A 24,859-nucleotide genomic window follows, 5' to 3' on the forward strand; every position below is an offset into this window, starting at 1 on the left:
CTATCGCCAACTCTTCATCAAAATTGACATTCAATTTAAGCAAGCGATCCACGAATCTCTGCATCTTTTACAAGTAGGCCGTGATGGGTTCACCATCCTTCATTTTGGTTGTGATCATGGAGACAAGGATCTCATACCTTTCCTGTCGAGCACTTTGATGGTATCTTTCCATCAAATCTTGATACATTTCATAGGGATAGTAGTCCTCATAGGACTTCTATAGCTCAATATTCATGGTTGCAATCATTAGACACGACACCTTTGTCGCATCCCTCTCATGAGTAGTGTGTTCATTGATTTGTTCAGTAGTCGCAATGATTACATCAATCTCCTTAATCTCTTTATCCAGAACATATTATTTGTCCTTATAGAGAATAGCCATTCTGATATTACGAATCCAGTCATTGAAGTTCGAGCCATCAAAAATGACTCTCCCACATAGGTTCATAAAGGACAAAGAGCTTGAAGGAATTGGCGTGGAAGCATTGTTTGGGATAGACATCTACAAAGACGAAGAACTAAGTTTAGGTTAGATGATTATCCTTAATATTACACACAATATGAAATATTAAGGCTAGGACCCAACACAATATTCTACAATTGCTAAGAGGGATGCTGTAATCCAATTGTAAAATATTTGAAGGTAGGTAAATGACGATTTACCAATTTCTACGATGAAAAATGACATAGATTATTAAGTTTTAATTGGCTTGAAATTCTTAGATCTTTGAGATGATGGGTTTTGTATACTACAACATCCTATGGTGCACATGAAATCAAAAATACCTTGGATCTTTGTTTTCGCAAATTATACATGCAAATGGTTTCCAAGGCATTAATCCTATAACTAGCAAGCAATTGTCATATACCATATAAGATACTAGTTAGAGTAGCATACCTTTTATGTAGCTTGAATTCTTGATGTATTTGGCCTTAAGAGCTTAGCCCCAATAGTGTGGAAGCCTCAAATGAAGTCACAACACATCATGGACAAAGGATGAAACTTGAGAGAGAACTCATACACACCAAAACCGTCAATATACTCCAAGAATACATTCGTGGTGATTTTGGATATGAAGTAACATATTTATATGTGGAATTCCAAAGGTCATGGCCCAAACCCATACCCATGGGTTTATGATCCATGGTTCATGTAGCCCAATTCTTTATGTATCCATACATAAACTTGGTCCAACATGGATCATAAGCCCAACACATATAAATATAACTAATTACCATAATTAGTCCCCATAGGTTTAATTAGTCTCTTTTGATCACTAAATTAATTCTTGATCAATACTAATCAAAACATATGATTTCATATTAATATATTAGAACTTATAATATATTAATAAATCATACATAACCTTCTCTCAAGAGTCTATCCTAACAAATTGTCCTAATGATATGCAACCCAAATGGACCATGCTACTCTCGGGTCAAGTACATACCAATAATAGCTATGGGCTTAGACATATAATGCAACAGTCTCCCACTTGGATAAGTCTAAAACTATTATTGCAAGTATGACTCCAAAACTCGACTAGCAATCGTAGTTCTTAAAAGTCGATATCAAACTCTGACCTAGTCAATGACGTGTCCATTAGATAAGGGATCATATATTCCTCCATTCTAGATATCATATGGACCGAGACATGGATTATAATCATTCTCTCTGTCCATTTGTTGTTTCCCGATTTCCGATTTATGACGACCGACTAATTGAACAAATTAAATCAGTCCAGGCCCAGGTGAGCACTTACGTTTGTCATCACTAAATCATCGATGGGCCTACAGATATCGCTTTTATCCCTCTGAGGGTAAAAGGAATGGATAAACTTCGACTCATATGCTTGTACTAACTACTAGTTGAATCATACACAAAGGCACGTTTTATAACATCAAGTTACTGATGCGTTTTCGTACAATCAATGTACAACCAACTCATAGTCAACAACTCATATCTCTAGGTTTGAAGAATATAAGATATTATCGTCTCATGATCACTTGTGATAAAATCCATGAAGTGAGTCAAATGAGCGTGGGTTTAATCCAATACTCAAATCTCATTCCAGGAGCACTCATGAATGTTACAGCAACTTTTTCTATGTCTAAACACTTTAGACATCTACACGCCCAATTCATGACAGTCTTGATTCATACCTACTTCCAAAGTATGATTGACTGTGGAGAGTTTGAATAACCTAGTTATTCGGGAAGTCAAAACATGCAAAGTGAAACACAAGAATAAACAAATCCAATATGGTCTCAGAAATTATGAATATAAATAAAACACCTTTTATTTATCACCATATTGATTACACATTATTCATTGTATAATGTTTCAAATTATCAACCTAATACTTGAATTAAAATAATAGTCATGCCATGCTCTAAGCATGCACACTATGTTTGTCCAAACAATAGTTATGTCATACTCCAAGTATTCACACTATGTTTTTCTATGATCCTTACTTTGTGAAATAACCAATTGAACATGATTCCAATGATGCTCATTTCACAATCCCAAATCCTTATCGCAAATGTAGGAATACAAGATTCTTTGCCATTTACTAAAATCTGTTAGATTCTAAACTTATATGCATTGATCCTCTTGTAATGACTATGCACAAAAGTCACAAAGACTTGGCAACAGACATTTACAAAGTATTACAATGGAGAGAAATTCCATGGAAATGAAGTCTCAAATTCAAAGTACATTCCTTTGAACATCCTTCTTGCATTAAGTTTTCTAATCTTACACAAATTTAATGAATAACTTCCAGCTATGGAAACATTTCCACATTCCTATTTTGACTATCACTTCTGAACAAGAGTTGCCAGCTTTCAGAATTTTTCAATATGGTCCTTCCAAAATTAACACTATACTTCCAATTGTCCATGAGCAACCAATCTTTAGTAAACCTCAAATTGTACTCAACAATTGCTTAATCATTTTAGTCATATCCAGTTCTAGTACTTTTTCCCTCTTAATGCCCTAGGCATTTGGAAAAATTTAAAGCATATGAATATTACAACACATGTAGTCGATCCTATATTCGAAGCATATGGGACACAATTCATGATGTCTCACATAAAGACATGATACTAGACCAGTCTTTTTCTATAATATTTCTATTTCTATTTGTCATGTTCTCATAATTCAGATTATGAAAAGGGATTCTGTAATCATAATCGAATTTTAGAACACAAATAATGTAATTATGACTAAATTTGATTAAAAACTCACAATCTAAGCTTTTAGATTTGAAATGAAGTATAATTTAGTCTCCCTTAATTATAGCAAAACAACTTTTTAAACCCAGCAAAGTACATTGTGCAAATTGAAACTTTTATTTTTCTACAATTAACATTGCTAACTTGCAACACCTAATATAATAATCATGCTACCACTAACATGATAATCATTAGCATAACACTTATGCTCCCACAAGGTTTGACATGTATCCATAAATCAGTTGGACTTCTAAAAATCAATACTTTATTGACTTTCTTGCCAATGTTCAGGTTTCTGATACGAGATACTTTGATAAAACTTTATCAAAATCATACACCTTTCCTTAGGTAGCTCACATGTGTGTCTAAACAATTTTTAGAACTATGAAAAGGGATGTCGTAATCATAGTCTCAATTGTGTAGACCTTTTCCATTTCTCACAAGTCCATGTTAATGTGCCGTTCAACCACACACGCTCCACTAACGACTTTGAGAATGCAAATATCACAATTGCTATCTACTTAAAATCTATTTAGTGAAAGCGTTTCCTCACCATCATTTTCATGAATCGGAGAGAAACCTTATAACACTTAGATTTTATGTTGTATGTGTTCCTATCCATGTGAATTTTTCATAACCACAAGAGGAGGTTAGTGACAAATCCAAACTCATATGGACTGAACTTGTGCAATCTTAACTTCTTTCCACTTGGCGACAAAAGGGCCTACCATTGCTTCCAGGTTATTATGAAAACAATTGAGAACTTGTAGAACTCATATACATAATCAACTTTAACTGGAATGGGAACATAAATAAGAATATGTCAACATGATAGGCTATAAACCTCAGGTCATGTGTTAGTGATAAAAACCAGGTTTTTTTCTCGATTAGTTCTTGAAACTTTTTAACATCTTTAAGACTCCCACTGACCTGTTGAAATATAAAATTCTCTTGTCAAGAACCATTCCTCAACAAAACAAATATTCAAGAGTTAGTGCGGATTCTTATCAAGATAAGCACTTCACTTAATTGGTCTTAGTTGGTCTTTGTTTTATCCAAGACATCACAGCTTACCAATTTCAAATGTACAAGAGTAGAAATTTTTTTACTCTACATTTGATAAGTGTTTTAAACCTTCTTAAGATTATGTCACTCAAGTCACAATCTCGGAGTAATACTCTAGGACTCAATTTTGGAAGAAGTATGACTTATCTTTTTGATTTAACCAATTCAACAATTCACGATTCCTCTTCTTAGTGAAACAAATGCACTAAGATGTCCTTAGAGGATTAATTATGATACGGTTTCATAATCACTAAGATAACCATAAAAATGATACTCAATTACTCTCCCATTTTTTCAGATTGGAAAATTTTTTATCTTCCTGCCTAATTTCATCCGTTCTGCCTTACACTGAAACTTTTCCAATGTTTTAGAATTACCCTTAAACTTGTAAGCATAACCATATTTACTAAACTTTAGTAAATCATGACGAATAGTATCATCCATCTTTGTGGTGGACCTGACCAACACATAATCAAGTGTACCCGATCCTATAGTCCTTCACTTGACTTACACGAACATGTGAACAAGGAATTAGTCTTAATTTTCCAAAGATGAAAATTCTTATTCATCATACAATACAAGTTGCATGATTCCAAGTTTCTATCCAACTAAAACTTGGGTAATGAGAATCTTTCCTTATTTGGTAAATTATGACACTACCACAAAAAAAAGAATCAAATCCATTTTCCAATATTGCTATCAATGGAATCATATAAACAATAATTTTCACAAATTCCATTGTAAGGATAATTAAAATAAATAAAATAAAAAATTTTCTTTTTATTTTAAAATTGCGGAAAAACTTATCCTTACAATGCAAATACATATGAAAATTATATTATTATTCATCCTAAGCAATCTTTCATAACTCTTAAGCAGCAACTCAAAATTCTGATCATCGAACCATGCGATCGAAATCCATCTTCGCGATCAGAATCCGCTTACTCTTCTTTTAGGTTCCCTTTCATTTCTTTGATTATACAAAACATCAAAATGTGACCTAGTCACATCATGTAATAGGAATCTCCAAATAGAAACTTAATAGAGTTAGATAGTGGACTTACCTGAAGTACAGTCACACATTCTGACTTTACAATCCTTATGATTCTTTAGGTAAATAGGGCAGCTTCGCAACCAATGTACCTTCCTTTGGCAATAGAAACATATAGACTATTTGGGGATGGTACACGGGACTATCTCAGACTTAGCCTTTATCTTTACCATTAGCTCAACCGAGTTGAATATGGTCGATCCCTTTCCATTGGGAAGAGAAAGTTTTTCTGGATTTCCAATGTCACAATTATCAATGTCCATGGAAGTTTGGGAAGTCGATCTTCCAATCAAATTTGCTTTACTAGTGCACCAAATCATTGTTGATTCAGCAACAACAAGTAAATAGGTAAGATCAATAAGGGTCATGTCGTGATCTATCATCAGAAAGTGACTAAAGAACCTAGTCAACAGCCAACGTCTTCTAGACTTCGACACCCAACTCTCCCAACTTGTCAATATGTGACTTCATCTCCAAGATGTGAGCACATATAGACATTGTTTTCCAATAGGGATTGAATGGCCTTTGAAATTTTCAAGAACTTGTGGGTTAAGGAAAATAATTGGAGGAGGTGTATGAAGAGAAGTATGATTTCCATGATCCAATCACGGGACATCATCTTCATTAGGAAAGCTTGTTCCAAGGGATTTGGGAAGATCATAGTTGTCTGAACCAGACATCTACAATGGGAGAAATTCAAGTTAGTTGATTTAAGTCCTTAATATAACACCCAATATGATATACTAAGGCTAGGACCCAACACTATATCTTATAACTTGGAAGAGGGATGTCGTAATCCAAGCTATAAAATATTTGAAGGTAGGCGAATGACGATTCACCAATTTCCACCATGAAAACCTAATAGGGAATTGGGTTTTAATTGGATTGAAACTCCTAGATCCTTTGAGATTTGTTGAACTATCCAATGGCATGTTTAAATCTCGATTGTGCCCTCTCAAGTTTGTGACTGGGATGCCGAGGATCACAAAAAAGGTGTGAATAACCATGAAAATTGACTTGGTACCCTTAATTTTTATCACCTAATCGATGTGCGGTTAACCACACACACTCCACCAATCTATGATAAACATTAAGTCACCCTTTTCCACTCTTACTAGTCCATATTAGTGTGTCGGTTAACCACACATGCTCCACCAACGACTTGGTAAGGTACAAAGTGTAATTTCATGGGTTAGCACCAAATTCACATTTTCCTAAAGTGACTAAGTTAATCTTTGCCAGGGCTTTAACCTCTTTCCAAAAAAAAAACAACTAAGATTGGGAATTTATAAGTGTTTAGTTACTTTATATTTATCATTATACTTTTAATGAAGGGAGAATTAATGCCTAATCAAACCCGTTCGGCTAAGAACCCTCTACCAGTCAAGGAAGCAGTGTGTGAGAATGGACACCCATTAAACTGCCATTTTATAGGCAGTAACCTTATACCCCCCCCCCCTTATAGACCGACTTTGTGAATAAGGCCTACTAACGGTAAGACTCACTTACTCTTATACATATATATATAAATATTAAACCTATAATATTATAATAGTATAAGGGTTGAATTTTAAACTATTAAAGGGTTTAACTTGGAATTAAGGTATTCATGGGGGAAAACTTTACAAATTCCAAAACTTGTGGGTAAGTTTTGAACAATTCAAAAACTTTTGGTTTCCATAACTTATGAGTTTAAAGTAGTTTAATGAAAAACTCTTCAAGTTCCATAACTTGAGGACAACTTATGGAAGACTTTAAAACATTTAAAAATAAGACTCTTCATTTTCATAACTTATGAAAATCTTATTAGTTTTAAAATTCATAAATGAGACTTTTCATATAACTTGAGGACAAGTTACAAAAACAAATTTATGAACAACTTTTAGATCAATTTGGATAAAAAATGAATTATCACATAATTTTTCTATTAATCTAAACTAACTCATAAGAACAAGATAATTCTTATCATCAATCTTCAAGAAATTAGCATGAACATATAAACTAATACAAATCTTGAAATTATGGCAATTATCTTTGAAATTGGATTAGCATGATCATTACCACATAAAAAACAGGTTTATAAGTTCAAAAACAGCTTAGGGTAATGATTCTAGTCCAATTCCAGCCTTAAAAGTCGAAAATCTGCGCTCTGGGCCTCCTACTCGTTGAGTGTATGAACTTACTCGATGAGTAGGATGAATTTCTTCATGGAGTCAGCAAGTCCACAGTCCAGACAACCAGAAAATCAATTTTTTTTTCAGCAACTGCCATCAAGTATAATTGAAAACAAGCCTTGGGTCTGATACCACTGATGGGTTTTGTATACTACAACATCCTATGGTGCACATGAAACCAAAAATACCTTGGATCTATGTTTTCACAAATTATACATGAAAATGGTTTCCAAGGCATTAATCCTATAAGTAGCATGCAATTGCCATATACCGTATAAGATACTAGTTAGAGTAACATACCTTTTATGTAGCTTGAATTCTTGATGTATTTGGCCTTAAGAGCTTAGCCCCAATAGTGTGGAAGCCTCAAATGAAGTCACAACACATCATGGACAAAGGATGAAACTTGAGAGAGAACTCATACACACCAAAACCATCAATAGACTCCAAGAATACATTCGTGGTGATTTTGGCTATGAAGTAACATATTTATATGTGGAATTCCAAAGGTCATGGGTTAACCCAAACCCGTACCCATGGGTTTATGATCCATGGTTCATGTGGCCCAATTCTTTATGTATCCATACATAAACTTGGTCCAACATGGATCATAAGCCCAACACATATAAATATAACTAATTACCATAATTAGTCCCCATAGATTTAATTAGTCTCTTTTGATCACTAAATTAATTCCAAATTAATTCTTGATCAATACTAATTAAAACATATGATTTCATATTAATATTTTAGAACTTATAATATATTAATAAATCATACATAACCTTCTCTCAAGAGTCTATCCTAAAAAATTGTCCTGATGATATGCAACCCAAATGGACCATGCTACTCTTGGGTCAAGTACATACCAATAATAGTTATGGGCTTAGACATCTAGTCCAACATGAGATTCATTGAACTTTTCAATGGCATGTTTAAATCTTGAATTTGCCCTTCAAGTTTGTGACTGGGATGCCGAGGATCACAAACAAGGTGTGAATAACCATGCAAACTAGCTTGGTACACCCAATGTTACAGATCACCTAATCAATGTGCCGATTAACCACACATGCTCCATTGATCTATAATTAACATGAAGTTACCCTTTGCCACACATTGTCTGTCGTATATTAGTGTGCCAGTAAACTACACGCGCTCCATTAACAACTTAACAAGGTGCAAAGTGTAATTTCATGGATTAGCACCATTTTGACATTTTTCCTAAAGTAACTAAGATTGAGAATTTAATAAAAAGTTTAGTTACTTTATATTTTTATCATTATACTTCTAATGAGGTAGAATTTGTGTCCTATCCTACCGGTTTGGCTAACGACCCTCCATTAGTCAAGGAAGAAGTGGGTGAGAATGGAAACCCATTAAACCACCATTTTATAGGCAATAACCTTATACCCCCCCTTTATAGAACGACTTCGTGAATGAGGTCTACTAACGGTAAGACTGACTAGTCTTATACATATATATATATATATATATATATATATATATATATATATATATATATATATTATTAAACTTATAATATTATAAAGTATAAGGGTTGAATTTTAACTTTTAAAACTCTATGGTTTGGAATTAAAGTTTCGTTGAATGAGACTTTACAAATTCCAAAACTTGAGGGCAAGTTTTGAAACTTGTCAAATCTCTTCACATTCATAACTTATGAGTTTAATTGGATTTTTAACGAAGAGACCTTTCATTTTCCATAACTTGAGGACAAGTTATGGAGTTCATTAAAATTCATCTAGATCATTTTTCTAACAACTAAAATTATCACATAATCTATGATCGAACTAAACTCATAATCAAGATAATTTCATGTCAACAATTTGAAAGCAATTTTTTTATCATATAAAAACAACAATTATTTTAAAACTTTGACAATTATCTTGTGGTTGGATGAGTACAAGCACAACCATATCATAAAAAACATTTCCAATGATCGAAAACAGTTTGTGGTCGTGTTCCCAATCCAAACCAGTCCAAGAAAATCAAAATTTTGCAAACAGAGTCGACAACTTGTCGAGTGCATGAACTGGAATCGGCGAGGTGCTCTGTCACTGAGTGGAGTCATCGAGTCCGTTCATGTACTCGACGAGTTCATCAGTCAGATGCCAAAATTTTGACTTTTTCAGCTTTGAAAAACTAGTAAGCATCAAATATAATAGAAAACAATCCTAGTCTATGATACCACTGTTGGGTTTTGAGCACTATAACACTCCTATGGTGCACATCCAACCCTAAATGCTTTGGATCTATGTTTTCTCTAATTATACATACATTTTCAATTTTTCCAAAGCATTCACCCTAGCTATCATACAACTAAAGCTATATATTAAAAGTTAGTTTGGGTACATACCTCTTGATTAGGGTAAAGTTCTTAACCTTTGAAAGCTTGATCACCCTAAGTGTGATGTCTCTAATGGTTCACAAACATCAATATGCAAGAGGAGGCTTTAAGAGAATAAGATACTTGACTCCAAAGAGTGTGTAGCCGATTTTGTCTTATAGGGTTACTATTTATAATGTGGCAAATGCTAAGGTTACACTTTTTAAACCCTAATGCTCCATGACTTTTCACATTCTTATGCTCCATGGACTATCCAGGGATTATCTTACTGGTTTTGCCCAACTCTATTGTCATGGATCATTAGCCCACATTACAAGAATCATTGATTTACATAATCAATAACCATTTACTTCATTAGTCTCTTTCAATCACAAAAATTAATTCCAAATTAATTCTTGATCAATACTAATAAAATAATATTAATATATTATATTTGTAATATATTAATAAATCACAAATAACCTTATTCTTAAAAATCCATCCTATCAAATTGCACTGGTGAAGGCAACCCAAAAGGACCATGCTACTATCGGGTCAAGTACATCCCAATTATAGTTGTGGGCTTAGACACGAAATCCAACAGATGCATTCGTTGGAGATTCCCGTGTGCAAATGAGAAGACATCACCATGGATTGCATCACAAAGCTTCCCAGGATTGCACGTGGAGTAGATTTGATTTGGGTCATCGTGGATCGGTTGACCAAGAGTGCACATTTCATCCCAATCCAAGATGGTATATCGGCTGAGAAGCTAGCCGAGATCTACGTATGCGAGGTGGTGGCACGTCATGGAGTGCCGGTATCGGTTGTGTCAGACTGAGATGTTCCTTTCATTTCCAGATTTTGGAAGCGGTTTCATGACGGGATGGGTATTTGTCTTCATTTGAGAACATCTTTTCACCCTCAGACGGATGGGCAGAGCAAGAGGACGATTCAGACTCTAGAGGATATGTTGCGTGCATGTGTATTAGATTTTGGAGGGAGTTTGGATACGTATCTTCCGTTAGCATAATTTTCGTATAACAACAGTTCTCACGCTAGCATAGACCGACCTCCCTTCATGATGCTCTGCTGGAGGAAATGCAGGACCCCAATCTGTTGGGGACAGGTCGTTTAGAGAGTCAAGGGGAGTACGAAAGTGGTACTCAAGACTTCTGAGAATATCCAGCAGGTCCAGAGCAGGCTCCAAACTGCTCAGAGTCGGCAGAAGAGCTATGCCGACAAGCATCAGTCGGACCTGGAGTTTCAAGTAGGCGACATGGTTCTCCTGAAGGTGTCACCTTGGATAGGCCTCATCCGGTTCAGGAAGCAGGGCAAGTTGGGCCCCAGGTACATTGGTCTGCTTAGGGTTTTGGCCCGGGTAGCCCAGGTTGCGTATCGATTGGATCTGCCAGCCGAGCTTAGTTAGATCCACAACTCTTTTCATGTCTCCCAAATACGGAAGTGCTTAGTGGATGACTCTGCAGCTGTGCCTTTAAAGGATATTCAGGTGGACGACTGCCTGAACTACGTTGAGAGGCCAATAGAGATTCTGGTTCGGAAGACGAAAACCTTGAGGAACAAGGTTTTACAGTTAGTGAAGGTGCAGTTGATGCACCACAAGGGGCCAGAGTGAACTTGGGAGCTAGATGAGGAAATGGGGGAGCATTACTCCGAGTTGTTCAAGGCAACGGACTTCGGGGACGAAGTCTGATTCAAGTCGGGGAGAATTGTAACAATCAATAATTTCCCAAGGTATTATTCATATATATTTTGGGTTAGTTAATTAAATTGGTTTGGGGTTGGACCTATTGGGCTGTCATGTTTGGGCTAAGAGTGCGTACACAAGGCGTACCAATCTAAGTACGCACAGCGTACTCACGAGTTATAGACGCGGATGCCATGCACGTACGCGCTGTGTTCCAAAAGGGAACGTGCAACGTACAGATGCAGTCCCCAAAACCCTAAATTTTAGGGTTAACCCCTATATAAAAAACATTATGCCCTAAAGCCCAGCCACGTTCTCACCCTTAAGTAGATCCCACGAAACCCTAATCCCTTGTTTGTGTGTTTTGAGCTTTGAAGACCATTTTGGAGTGCATCTTGGTGTTTTGAAGGAAGGCGGCCATTATTGAAGCATCATCAAAGGAGCAAAGGCTTATAGATTCAGAACCTTCTCAACATTTGGAACTTATAGAAGGTATAAAGCTCTAAACTTGGTGTTTATTTGCTTAGATATCTTGTGTTCGATTTATTGGACCTTTTTGGTCCCAAGGATGAAGCTTTACTGTCCAAATCCGTTTCCCAGGCTTGGAGTTGCCACTCTTAGTGTAATTTGGGACCTAGAACCATAAAGTTGCCACCTTTGGAGTTAAAATCGACCCATGCATGAGTTAAGGTCATTTTTATGGAAGTTTATTTCTATTTCTTGAGATTGGAACTTTTGGGGGCATGCAAAGTCACCAAGTCCATGACTTTATAGTTCTAGAGGTCCTAAATGGCTTGGATCTACGTTTTGGGTTGTATGGCTTATGCATTAAGTGCTTAATGGCTTTTTGAACTTTAGACACGAACGCTTTGTGTAAGATCCTGGAAGGCCCTACGTTCCTGCCAAGACCCACGATCTGAATCGATGAGCAACGCCCAACGTTCCACAAGGGAACGCCTTGTGTTCGATCCGATAGTGGGCTTCCTTGGGCGATTTTCTTGGAATTTATTACCATGGGCCTTAGTGGATCATCATTTGGGATTTACTGGATTATAGCTTATTGTGGTTCTAGGGTAAGACCTATTAGAGAGGTTGGGCATAATTTAGAAAATTGAGACATTGGTGGGCCACTAGTGGGCTTTGGAAGGCTATCTAGAATTGGGCCTTTCATGTTATGGTTTTGGGCTTAAGCATGCCCTGAATTGGATCAAGGGTAAAATGGTCATTTTACCATAAGAAGGATTATTGGGTTTTAACTATGTGTTATTTTGGTAATTATATCTTGGGGAGTCGTCGGAGCAGTCATTAGAGATTCCTTACCGTGAGATTCAACATTCAGGTGAGTTTTCCCCCTGTTTGAACAGGTCAAAGGCACTAATGTCGGCCCGTATTTATGGCAATATGTATTCCGAACTAAGGTCCGATGTTCGGCGGTGCCCGATGTAGGTTTATATGTTTTCCGGATTACGATTCGATGTCGGGCGGTGCCCGAGGAATGTTTATATGGTTGATGTCTTCGTGATTCTTGCATGTGTCTATATTTGTATGTTTTCGATTTACGGTCCGATTCCGGGAAATTCCCGAGGAATGTTTGTATGCTTTCCAGATTACGGACCGATACCCGCGGGAGGGGGGGGGGTGAATGTTTATATGTTTATGTTATAAGATTATTCTATGTGTAATTGTTGATATGTTTATATGTATATCGAGCTTTGCTTGATGTCGAGCGGGGCCTGATGAAGGGGCAGGGCCCACGATATGTTTATATGTGATTATGTGTATGGTATGAGGCAGTTTCGGGAGACTCACTAAGCTTCGTGCTTACAATTTTCAGTTTTGATTTCAGGTACTTCCGGTAGCAAAGGGAAGAGCTCGGGATGACTGCATTGCACACACAATGATGTTTTAGCCTGGGATGTTTACTTTGATATATTTGACAAATGTTTTGATATGTATATACCATTTATGATGTTTTGAGAGACTATGACTTATGTATTGATGAGATGATTTTGATTATGGCTGTTTACTATTTGGATAAAACCGAATTGTCCAATTGGACAATTTGGATTGGACTATTTGGTTCAGATATTCGGATTTTTGGATTGGATTTCACAAAAACCGAATTATTGTTTTGGATTTCGGATTGGTTTGGTTTATGAAATAAGAACCTAATAGTCCAAAAAAACGAATAACAGTTTATTATTTATTTATTTTTAATATATCTATAATTATTTATTAATTTTATAATTTTTTTTTCAAAAAAGTTCAAAAAGTTTCACATAATAAACAATTTAATATGCATTTTCTCTCAAAAGTTTTTTATCTATTAAATATTAATTTATAATATACCTTCTTACTAGTTGTTTATAAATTTTAAATCACAACTAAAAAATTTATTTTTGCTTCTTCATTAAAATTTAGATAACATTATAATTATATGTTGTTTTAAATTGTTCTGACTTTTGAAAACCGAATTACAAAAACCGATCCAACCGAATTGTAATTGGATTGGATCAGATCAGATTTGAATTTAGTTTGGACAATTCGGATCCATAATTTGAAAACCGAAATCAATTTGGATTTACTTAATTGGATCGGATCAAACCGATCCATCCAAACGAACACCCCTAATTTTGATAACTACGATTCTATTTAATAATATAAAAATGAAATTTTTTGCATGATTTTTGGGATGTTACAGGCTACCCCATAGTCTTGCAACACTTTCATACTGCCAAGGGCCCAACCCATGGTTTTACAGTCCATCTATTGAACCAACCATAATTATTATGAGTCGGACCCGCTTCCGACTATACCCAATCAATTGTTCAGGTTATACTTTGAACCCCCAAGCCTTTATAAGACAAGAATAGACATAGAGGCTTTAACACGATCCTCAACCTGGATCCATCGGCATACCCACCATGTTTCAAGACTGATGTGCAATGAAATTTGAATATCCACTCTTGTGCAACCTTTAGTCCAAATGATTCTCCACCACTTGGATTCGATTGTGCTATTCCAATCCACAAAGAATTTGAGGGATTCCCACTCCATCCCACAACCTACCAATTCAACTGTTAATAACCAGGGCTTATAATAACAAGCATTTCATTACTAGGCAATCTCAGCTACCACACACATTCCAAACCAGATGAACACTTCCTGAATTCTCAAGGAGCTCAACAATCCCATGTGCTTCCCATGATACAACTCTAAATCCTTAAGCCACCTCAACTCAGTGCATAGAGTATAACCCTTAATCGGAACAGTCAGATCAACAATTCAACAACTCTCGTGCCTAAGCATTGATGTATTCAAAGTTTGCCAAAAAATACCATTCGATCTCAGCTGACAATCAAAATGGCTAAAAATAACCCATGTAAACAAAACTTTCACATTACTTAAGAGTAATACGTTACCACTGCTCATTCCCTACTGATGGTAGCAGTCGGCAACCTGAGCTAACATTAAGTAACTTTCCTTGACCAACCAAACCTAGTGCTTATACCTTCCAAGTCCCGTTGATCATTCCTAATACCTCAATGAATTCCAAGATCCTAAGGAAATTCTCGTTGAATCCGCTACAAGTCATTGGCGAATGATCGGTTGATGAGGGACAATATCTCAATATTGAACAAGTACCCAATCTGTTCAACCACATACTTGCACTTAGAGCAATCCCCAAGCAACTCGTCACTGACCTTGCTTCGAAGGTGTAAACTTGAAAACTACCGATCCTACACCTATGACCAAACCAATTCCTAATTACCTCAAAGCCATGCGTACCCCAACACATTCTTCATTCAAACCCAACTTTCCCACCTTGCAGATCTTTTGAATTCTTGTTGATTCCACTAAAGATATGACCGGCTACTGGTCTCCCATGTAGAATACTGATGCCTCATCTAAACACAGCCTGCCGTATGTAAAATGGCATATGAAAACTTTCCAGATAAAATAACTATATTACTCATACAGGTGCTTCCATTCAAAGATAATTATAGCATAACATTTCACACACACACACACCAATACATATTTATTAGCATAATGATTTAAGCATGAAAGAGAAGGATATGATACAGACTCGTAGTGTCGTAGGGTTCTGCCCCCTTCCTGCAGAAGCACCTGAAATGGAACATGATTCGTCCCAACCACTAAACGTGGTCAAGTTGCCCTGATATGATCCGACTGATAACAATGATGACACAGTTCTACCTTCAAGGTGCACTCTTGGCGAAGATTTCCCTTCCATTCATACCTATCGCATTTAGACTTGCCGCACAGATGCTCATGGGTTCCTCCACACTTAGCACAAAAGTTGTGGCCCCTCAGAACTCTCTCACCAGGCATGACAACATCAAACAACTCATATGATGTTAACAGTGTCAAATCATGATTCCGCCTCCTCTTCTCTAGTTGCCTCTCCAAATTAAGCTCATACTCTCTAGTCACCTCGACCATGCCATCGACGGCTTGAACGGCCGAGATCTGATTATCGACCTTGGTGACCAGTTTGTCAGTTACATGACCACTAATGTCAGGTAACTCCTCACGTAAAGCTCTCAAAGCCTCAGTGGCAATCCAATCATGGAATTGATCCCAGGAAGGCAGGATGCATAATCCACCTTTGATCCCTCATGATAAGAGCTAGCAATAGGATCATCCCTCCCGAAAAATTCTAGGGTTCCACAAGCCTTGAGCTCCCGATGGGCCCCCAACTGTCCTGCTGCAATCTCAGATCGAAAAGTCTCGAGACGATCATCCAAAATTTCTATGATCCCCTTATTGACTGTACTGAAGATCAATGGAGTCTGGTCCAAAATACCGTGGGTAATCTCCAACGAGATAACTCCCACATCCACTAGCTCATCAGTTGGATCGATATCTGCACGAGATCATGAACTAGAACCAGAACCTCCTCCACGAGTGCTCATCACCATTCTAAAAAACAATCATACAAATGATTAGAACATACCCCAAAATCCTTATCCCATAGGTTTCTTAAATTCTCCAAGACCCTCCTCAATTCGATTATGGATCCTCTACTTTCAGTAGTACGGGACCAACATTACCTTCCACACCTATCCATAATTTCATCAAGAAATACCACAAACCCTCCAGGCCACCTTCTCAACCTGGTACTTCAAGTACGTGCTAAACAATGCAAATAAGCCCACTAAAGCACTTCCTAGGCCTTCCTAAGTTTCCAACATAACCCTGCCTTCAACTATTGAAGAACTCCCACTAATACCAGTTAACTACGTTATGAATATAATCACATGCCACAGAGATTAGATAATCCTTCGATTAATAGACTCAACCCTAAACTGGTTAGACTCAAACGAGAGCTGCACAATAGAATCAAATCTACCATTTTGAGATTATTTAACCTTTACAACTTTTGAATTGACATATTCACTTAATAGTTAACTTATATCACTAAGAATTTCACAAAGCACAAAGCAAGCAACGTTTGTGCAGTAACACTCCAAGCCATAGAATAACCAAAGAACATTCAATCTCACATACTACAAATCATGCTAGGAACTTCCACTCTCACTGCTGGTTGCCTTATTCAAGCAAATTAACACAATACATGATCAAATAGACTGTCGAATAAAAGACTCTACCATAGGACCACAACCAAACGAGGAACAGAAAATAAGGCCAAATCAATCATTCAAGGGATATGTCATCCTAAGCGTATACAAATTTTAAAGAATACACTTAGCAATTAGTGATTCAAATACATATTCCCACTCATGGCATCCAATGGATCCTAGGTGACAAAGCATCACATATCAGGCCAATCTATCATGCAATTCCTAAAAGTATTCCTAGGCTTATCCTAGCATGAAAACATTAACATTATATAACATATCAACATGCATGGGTATTTTAGGATTCACTTACTTGAGCTTAGCTGATTGCACACACCACACCCCTTTCTTTTATTAGAAAATCCTTTAATAACATATTTATTTTATGAAAAATCTACGAAACACTCAGTTTGAACTCAGACACACCCGAGAGTATGTTCGAATCCCTCAAACTATGGCTCTGATACCAACTTGTAACGTCCCATAATGGCAATATTTTTTTCCTTTAAAAGTCATTCAAACCATTCAGTATTTTTTCAGAACCCATAATGAATCATAGTATTTAATTATTAGAGTACAATTTATTTCAAACGTGGAAGCCAAGAGGGGAGGATGTTGCGTCATCATGTCGGGCCCTTCCCTTTGGAACTTGTAACTTCCCGACTCTCAGGTATCAGATTTGTGGCTTAAAAGACAAATTCTTCTTTGGAACTCTTCGAGTTGATGGCCTCAGACTCGACGAGTTGGAAGCTCTCAACTCGACAAGTTGTTAAGAAAAAATCGACGAGTTGACGACTGTGTATGAAACCCTAATTTCAGGGTTTTGCACCCTATTTAAAGACCTTATGACTCATTGTTGGCCTCCCTTATCATCCCCTCAGTCAAGAGAAAACCTAGTTTGTGCCTCATCTCTCACTTTGAGTGTGTGAGTTTGGAGTGTGATTTTTGGTGTTCTTTTGGAAGGAACTTGAAGCTTGAAGAGGATTGATTCAAAGGAAGGATTTGAATATGGGGTTTTAATTGCTGTTGCAGCTATTTTGAGGTATAAAGTTGATACCTTTACCATTCTTTTGCTAGATCTCTTCTTTTGAAAGTTTATGGCCATTATTGGCCTATTTTGGGACCATTCTGGGATTTGAGCATGGTATGAAGCTATGACGTTAGATCTGGGCATGTCCTGGCCTCCATGGACTAAAAGTCGCAAACTATATCAAGTATTGGCCCTCCTCCATGCTCTAAGTCCCTTAATAAGATTTTTTTTAGTGTTTTAGCCTCTTGATGCCATGCATGGAAGTAAAGTTAGCAACTTTACATTGTATTTCAGTTCTAAGGGACCATATCTATGGTATGTGGCACCAGATCCACTTAGGAATTTGCCGAATGCTTTAAGACTAGGGGAACTCGACGACTTGGATTGGGGTTTTCCTGCTTATTTCGAAAACTGAAGGAACTCGTCGAGTCGCATGGAGGACTCAGCGAGTTGGCTCAGAATTTTCCCCGTTTCTTTGAGCACTATAGAAACTTGACGAGTTGTTCTAGCAACTTGGCAAGGTTATTTGGGTTATCTTGTTTTCTGAAGTACTGAAGGAACTCGACGAGTTGGCATGTGCACTTGACGAGTTGGGTCAACATGGACCATCGATTTTGGCTGTTGACTTTGAATTTGACCATGGTTGACCAAGTTTGACTTTGATGGAATTTTGGGTATTTGGAGGTTTTGATAGAACGGTCATATGGTGGTTGTAAGGCTGTTGAGTCCAAAGCTGAGTTTTTGGAAATGGATTTTGCGGGTTCAACACTTCTTGAGAGGTGAGTTCTCCTCACTATACTAACATGGTCGAAGGCACCAATGCCAATCCTTTGGATTAAATCCTAGTTTATCATATAATGCTATGTGTAGTGATAGGTTAGATCTGTGTCCTAATATATAGGATAATACTATGATTGAGGATCGCTTAGGCCTGCATGACTATTGTATATGCTAGCTAGCGTTTGATATTTATGCGATGTTGTGTGATGGCAGGTGGGTTGGGGCGGTCCTGCTACGTGGTGAAGGCTAACAGACCCAGGGCTGCCCGGATAGACTGAAGGCCCATCAGGGCGTACCAGTCAGGCCAAAGGCCCGGAGAATAGTCCAGATAGGCTGAAGGCCCGGTGAGGCGGTCCAATCATGCTAAAGGTTCTGTGAGCGGTGCAGTTAGACTGAAGGCTCCATATGCATACTGTTTGTTTATGATATTGTTCTAGTTTGTATGATATTGGTATTTTGAGGGAAACTCACTAAGCTTTGGGCTTATAATTTTGGATTATATTTCTGGTACCTCTGATGATCATGGAAAGGCGAAGACCTGATTGTACACCTTGATGGGAATAAAACTCTAGATCGATTAGATATTTCACAGGTATGAATATGAAAATCAAACAAGAGAAATACAGTAAGAGAATGAACACATAATAGAATCAAATATGTGCTTATGATTCAATGAAGTTACGCCTCAGCAGAGCTCGATGAAGAACTTCCACTGTAGAGGCGAGCTAGGGTTTACAAAACTCAAAGAGAAAAATTATCGAAGCGTTTACTACAAAGACTGCATGCATGCAGCTTATATACTAAACCCTAGAACAAAATGTGCACGGTTGGACAAGCCCAATACCGGCAATCAAAACTGGGCTAAGGAACGAGCCCATGACGGAACATAATAATCCTAACAATCTCCCCTTTTGCGTTAAATGAGGCGTGAGATTATTTCTTCTGTGTTGGCTTCACCATCTTTATTACTTTGAACAGCCGAGGAATTATTGCAAGAAGTGTCTGCCGAAACTGGATATACCATATTAGCATATGAGTGAACAACTTCTTGTCAGCTGACTGTTCTAATCACACATCTGAATGATCTCCAAGATATGCTCCAAGCAAGAAGTTGAGAAGAGGTGTTTGTCAACGAGAGCGAACAGACATTTCTGACCTTCGCCTCTGATGAACATAACAGTGTGGTACTTCGTATCAATCTTCCCCTTGACCATTGTGTTGACATTGCCTGCTTTGCCCATAGTCTTGATTGTGGTTTGCTTGTGAATGGAAGAGGCAATCTCCTGGTCCATCTCTGCTACCTCGTGAATGTAGCAAGCATTCGCTTGACTTGGTCAATTATTGATTGGTACTCCTGAGGATTTGACAATAAGATATTGTTGAGGAGTATCCAGTCGTGGGGGTTAAGGTTCGGTAGGTCAGCAAGGGTGAAGTTGTGAACTGAGCCTTCGGTGCCTCGAGTCACTTTGAATTTAACGTTAATAAACTTCCCCACTGAGTAGGGCTTCAAAACCTTGACAGTAGTAATCTTCTTCGAACTCCAGGTCAAGTACTAGGGTTGAGCAAATTCTAAGTTAAACTCCAGCAGATCCCTATCTACCTTCGGGTCTGGAGAAGGAATAGCAATAGTTGAATTAAAGCAGTGAAAGATGAATGCCTTTCACGTGATCGACATATCAAACTGTGCATCCTTGGAGTTGTTAAGCCCAAAAGACATTACAGGCTCAAGCCAAAGAATGCTTGGCTCATCGATTGCACATTTTTGAAGCGAATCAATAGTCCAGACAGGAAACATGGACTTCTTCTTTTCTAGGAGCTCCGTCTCCTTTCGCTTTTGCTCGAGTTTAGTCTGTTGTTTCTTGAATTTCTCTTTTAGCTCTTTCTGCGAGGGCTTTATCTACTAAAAAGGGTTTTTAGGATTCTCAGCATAGACATCGTCTTCATTGTCAGTGTCATCCTCCCTGATTTTCTTCTTCTTTTTGTCTTTATTATTGACCGAAGCTTCATTAACCTTCGGTTCAGTGGATGGTTTCGGTTCAGGAGGAGGTTGAGTTTGCTTTTCTCCCCCTTGTTTCGGCTGGACACTAGTCACCGAAACACCCTCAATACGACTACGAATGTCCAATGCTGGTCTGAGCTTTTCAGCCAAATGGCGCCTGATAGTTATGGTGATGATAGGATCATGAGCATCAAGGAGATGAAGGAGGATGGAGTGAACATCAGCAACAGAACTCTGAATGACCTCCCTTTCTGACTTCAGGTCGTTGACCTCGACAATAGCAGTACACAGCTTGTAATTTTGCATTTTCAGCTGTGAGGTTCTCCTATCTAGCTCATCCATGATACGATTCTCTACAACTAATTCAGCCTCCAGTTGAGTCAATCGATCATTGACGTTAGCATGTAAAGTTTCGTTGGCAGCTTCAATTGCCTGGCGTGCAGCTTCAAGATTGGAACGTTCAGATTGAAGAGAACATTGAAGATTATCCACCGAAGCATTAACTGTTTGATCATTCTTCTTAGCTGCTACCTGCAAAGAATGTAGAAAAAGACGAGCTTTAGAAACTAGTTTATCGACTTTTTCGGTGGCTTCCTTGCACTCCTTGGTAGAAGCCTCAATAGCAAGAGAGGCTTGCTGGCATTGAGAAGTGGATGCTTCAATGGCTTTAGCTACAGTAGAGAGTGAGGCACTGTGTTCTTGAAGAACAGTTGAGAATAAAGCCATTAATGCTGCTTCAGAGTAAGCTCCAGAGGAAGAAGATGAGAGCAGTTGATCAAGTTTTTCATTCAATGCCTTGAGATGACGCTTTGTAACAGGCTCATCATCATCATCGTCACTCTGTACATGGTAAGGACTAAAATACGTGGAATAAAATTCCAAGTCCTCACCGCCTTGAACAGGGGTTGTTTCTGTGGATGGAGTAGGAGATAAGGGTTTGGTAGTAGCTGTAGGTTCGGTTGTGACAGGTGGTTCGGTCGTAACAGGTGGAGTGAGAGCGGTAGAATGAGCACCTGTGGTAGTAGTGGTGGTGTTAGTGTCTGTGAAGATGGGAGTAGGGATGGGTATAGAGGCGAAAGGTTGTGTAGTGGTGATGGGGAAAACTGGAGGGATGGATACTGGGATTGATACTGGTAGAGGGGAAGGAGGTGGAGAGTGGACCGAAACTTCTGGGGTAGCGGAGCGAGGCGGAGTAGCACCTCGGCCCGAAGCCTAATCATCAGAGCTTGCGCTCTCAGATTCTGAAAGAGGAGAATTCTTATGTTTAAGAGGAACATACTCTTAATCTGAATCACTTGAGGATTGGAGTATAAGCCTCCTAGCAGGCTTCTTTTTCTTCTTCGATTGAGGCTGTGATGGAGCAGCCTTGTCAGTCTTTCGCTTCTTAGGGGTTTGCCCCTTGGTTGGTTTGGAAACCTGTGCCTCCTTCTAGGTTTCAATTTTCTTGCCCCTTTTTGCTGGCTTGTCAGCCTTTTCAACGGAGCGAACCATGGCTGGCGTAAGCTCCCTTGGACCTGAAGATGGAGTTTTCCTGTATTGTTGCAAAACGTTACTCGTAGCTGAGACACGAGTAAGCATCGCTTCAGAAACAAATCCAATAAAGGAGTATTTGGTGGGATCTATGACAATGATTTTGGTTGTGTGAAAAGTGGCGATGGAGTAGAGAAGAGAATTTGCCATGATTGGAACATGTAGTCGATCCATTACCCAGTTGGTAATGATTGACCAATATTGCCCACACAAGATCTCAGAGTGCCTGGATGAAGAGACCAAGATTTGTACCAATTGCTGCCACATAGTTGTTCCATAATCCAAGTCGATCCCATTATACAGCCCATATAACACAGTCATAAAATACTTGCTCGCCCCATCTGAGTCGGCGCTACGTTCAGATAGTCCTTTGAACAGCAAAGTAAACAGGCCATTGCATTGAGGAGGAAGGCAGGACTTCTTGAACTTTGTTATAGTGGTGAGGATTTCAGTATACCCCATCTGATAAAACATGGAAAAAATTTGACTAGTGGTGATTGAATCAGGGTTTACCAGAGTTTGTTCTTGAGAAAGACCAATTAGGGCACAAAAGCGGTGCTTGGAGATAGAAGTCTTCTTGTTGTTGATCTCAAAGTGAATCCTCTCATGAATCTTGTCGTAGTAAGCAGTGGAGTAGACAAGAGAAAGACAGGACATTGGAACAATCTCGACTTTGGTCAGAGCATCGACCAAAGGAGAGTACTTAAGACACTCAACTACATACATCATGTAGGGTTCATAGACAAAGGGGGTGAGATCGATAATCAGGTTTTGTTGAGGTTTGATTGTGCGGAGGGTTTGGCGAACCGAGGTGTCATGAACTGAGGAAGAGTCTGCCATTGTTGAAGCTTGGAGAAGATGATGAATAGTAAAAGAAATCGCTGTTGTTCTTTGAGAGAGTTTTGGCAGCGATAAAAGGTTAAAGAGTACCGTTCCAATTCCTTTTATACGTACAAGGAGGAGTGAGAAAAATCTGTCTGAGATCTTGGATTATTTCAAAAATAGCGTCTGACTTGACGGATGAACAGTTGGCATATCGATGATGACGTAGGAAAGGGAAATGACGTTTCCTTTTTGCACACCATTCCATAAAATTCACTTTTTCAAATCGCCAAACCGATTAGATAAACGCTGATTCAGCTTCCACTTCATCCCAATCGTCACTCCAAAATACATTTGAATTGCCGTTGCCTATTATGATTTATTGAATAGTCTTAAAAGAACCAGAGTGTGGAAAATTAAAATTATCGTGCATAGGGTGTAAAAGATAAAGAAATAAAGGAAACGTTTTGGGATAATCTGTGATGCCTTAAATAGACATAAAACAATGGATTTTGGGCACAAATCACTTCCTTCAAAGTCAAGAGAGACATTAAAGTGCTTGCTTGGTTTCCCATTAAATAACGATCAATGACTTGTTGAGAAGTATTGAAAGACATCTTTTTGAAGGTTATAAAGGGTGGCTTTCACTTCAATTCATCATTTTGATACTTGACATAAGATCGAAACTGAATGAAGTATTTGTGAGATCATTGTGATCTGTTGAACAAGTAGGTAAGATATCTTTTATAGAAATCTCAAAAACAAAAACAAACTGGATCTTTAGGGAAAGAAAAGCCTTGGTTTTAGACAAATTCATAAAAGATCACTCAAAAATAAAAAGAGATTTCATTAGGTAACAAGTAAGATCTTGAATATGAGAATTCACCGTCAATTCATTTGTGGTGTTGAATTGTGGGTTTCACTTAGTACATAGTGGCATGAAAATAAGATCATGAACGCAGATTTTGTATAACCATAAACCTCAGAGGTAATGCTGAGAGTCTCAGGGGTTATATTGGTGAAACGAAGTATAATGGAGAAAAATGATGTAGAGGGTATAAGAAGCGAATGTACCTCTGCTCTAAAGACAAAGAATGACCAAGCAGAAAACTCTAAACTCAATGTGAGTAAAGTAAGGTAGCTCATGATTAAAGTGAATATTACAGCCTGGATTGGGAAAACATGATTTGTATATATCATGTTATTAAGGCTTCACTCAAAATCTTTCGAGGCTTTAGTCAACATACAACAACATGCTTCTAGGGATGCCTAACTAATTGGATAAAATAAAAGAAATATACCTACTGTAGCTCCACCATCGAGAATTACACTTATACAAAATGAAATATTAGATAAAAAATAAAAAAATATATTTTTGTATTTTGTGAGAGTTGTTTAATTGAACGAAAGAGAAAAATATTTTTGGATTTTATGAATAAAAAGAAGTATTAAAAAGAGTGTACAAATGAATACAACCAAAATGCCTTGGAAGCAAAAAGAAGCGAATGAG

The sequence above is a fragment of the Lactuca serriola genome, chromosome 2 (genome assembly GCF_051521515.1).
Source record: "Lactuca serriola cultivar US96UC23 chromosome 2, Lser_US96UC23_V15, whole genome shotgun sequence".
In the NCBI taxonomy this organism is placed as follows: Eukaryota; Viridiplantae; Streptophyta; class Magnoliopsida; order Asterales; family Asteraceae; genus Lactuca; species Lactuca serriola.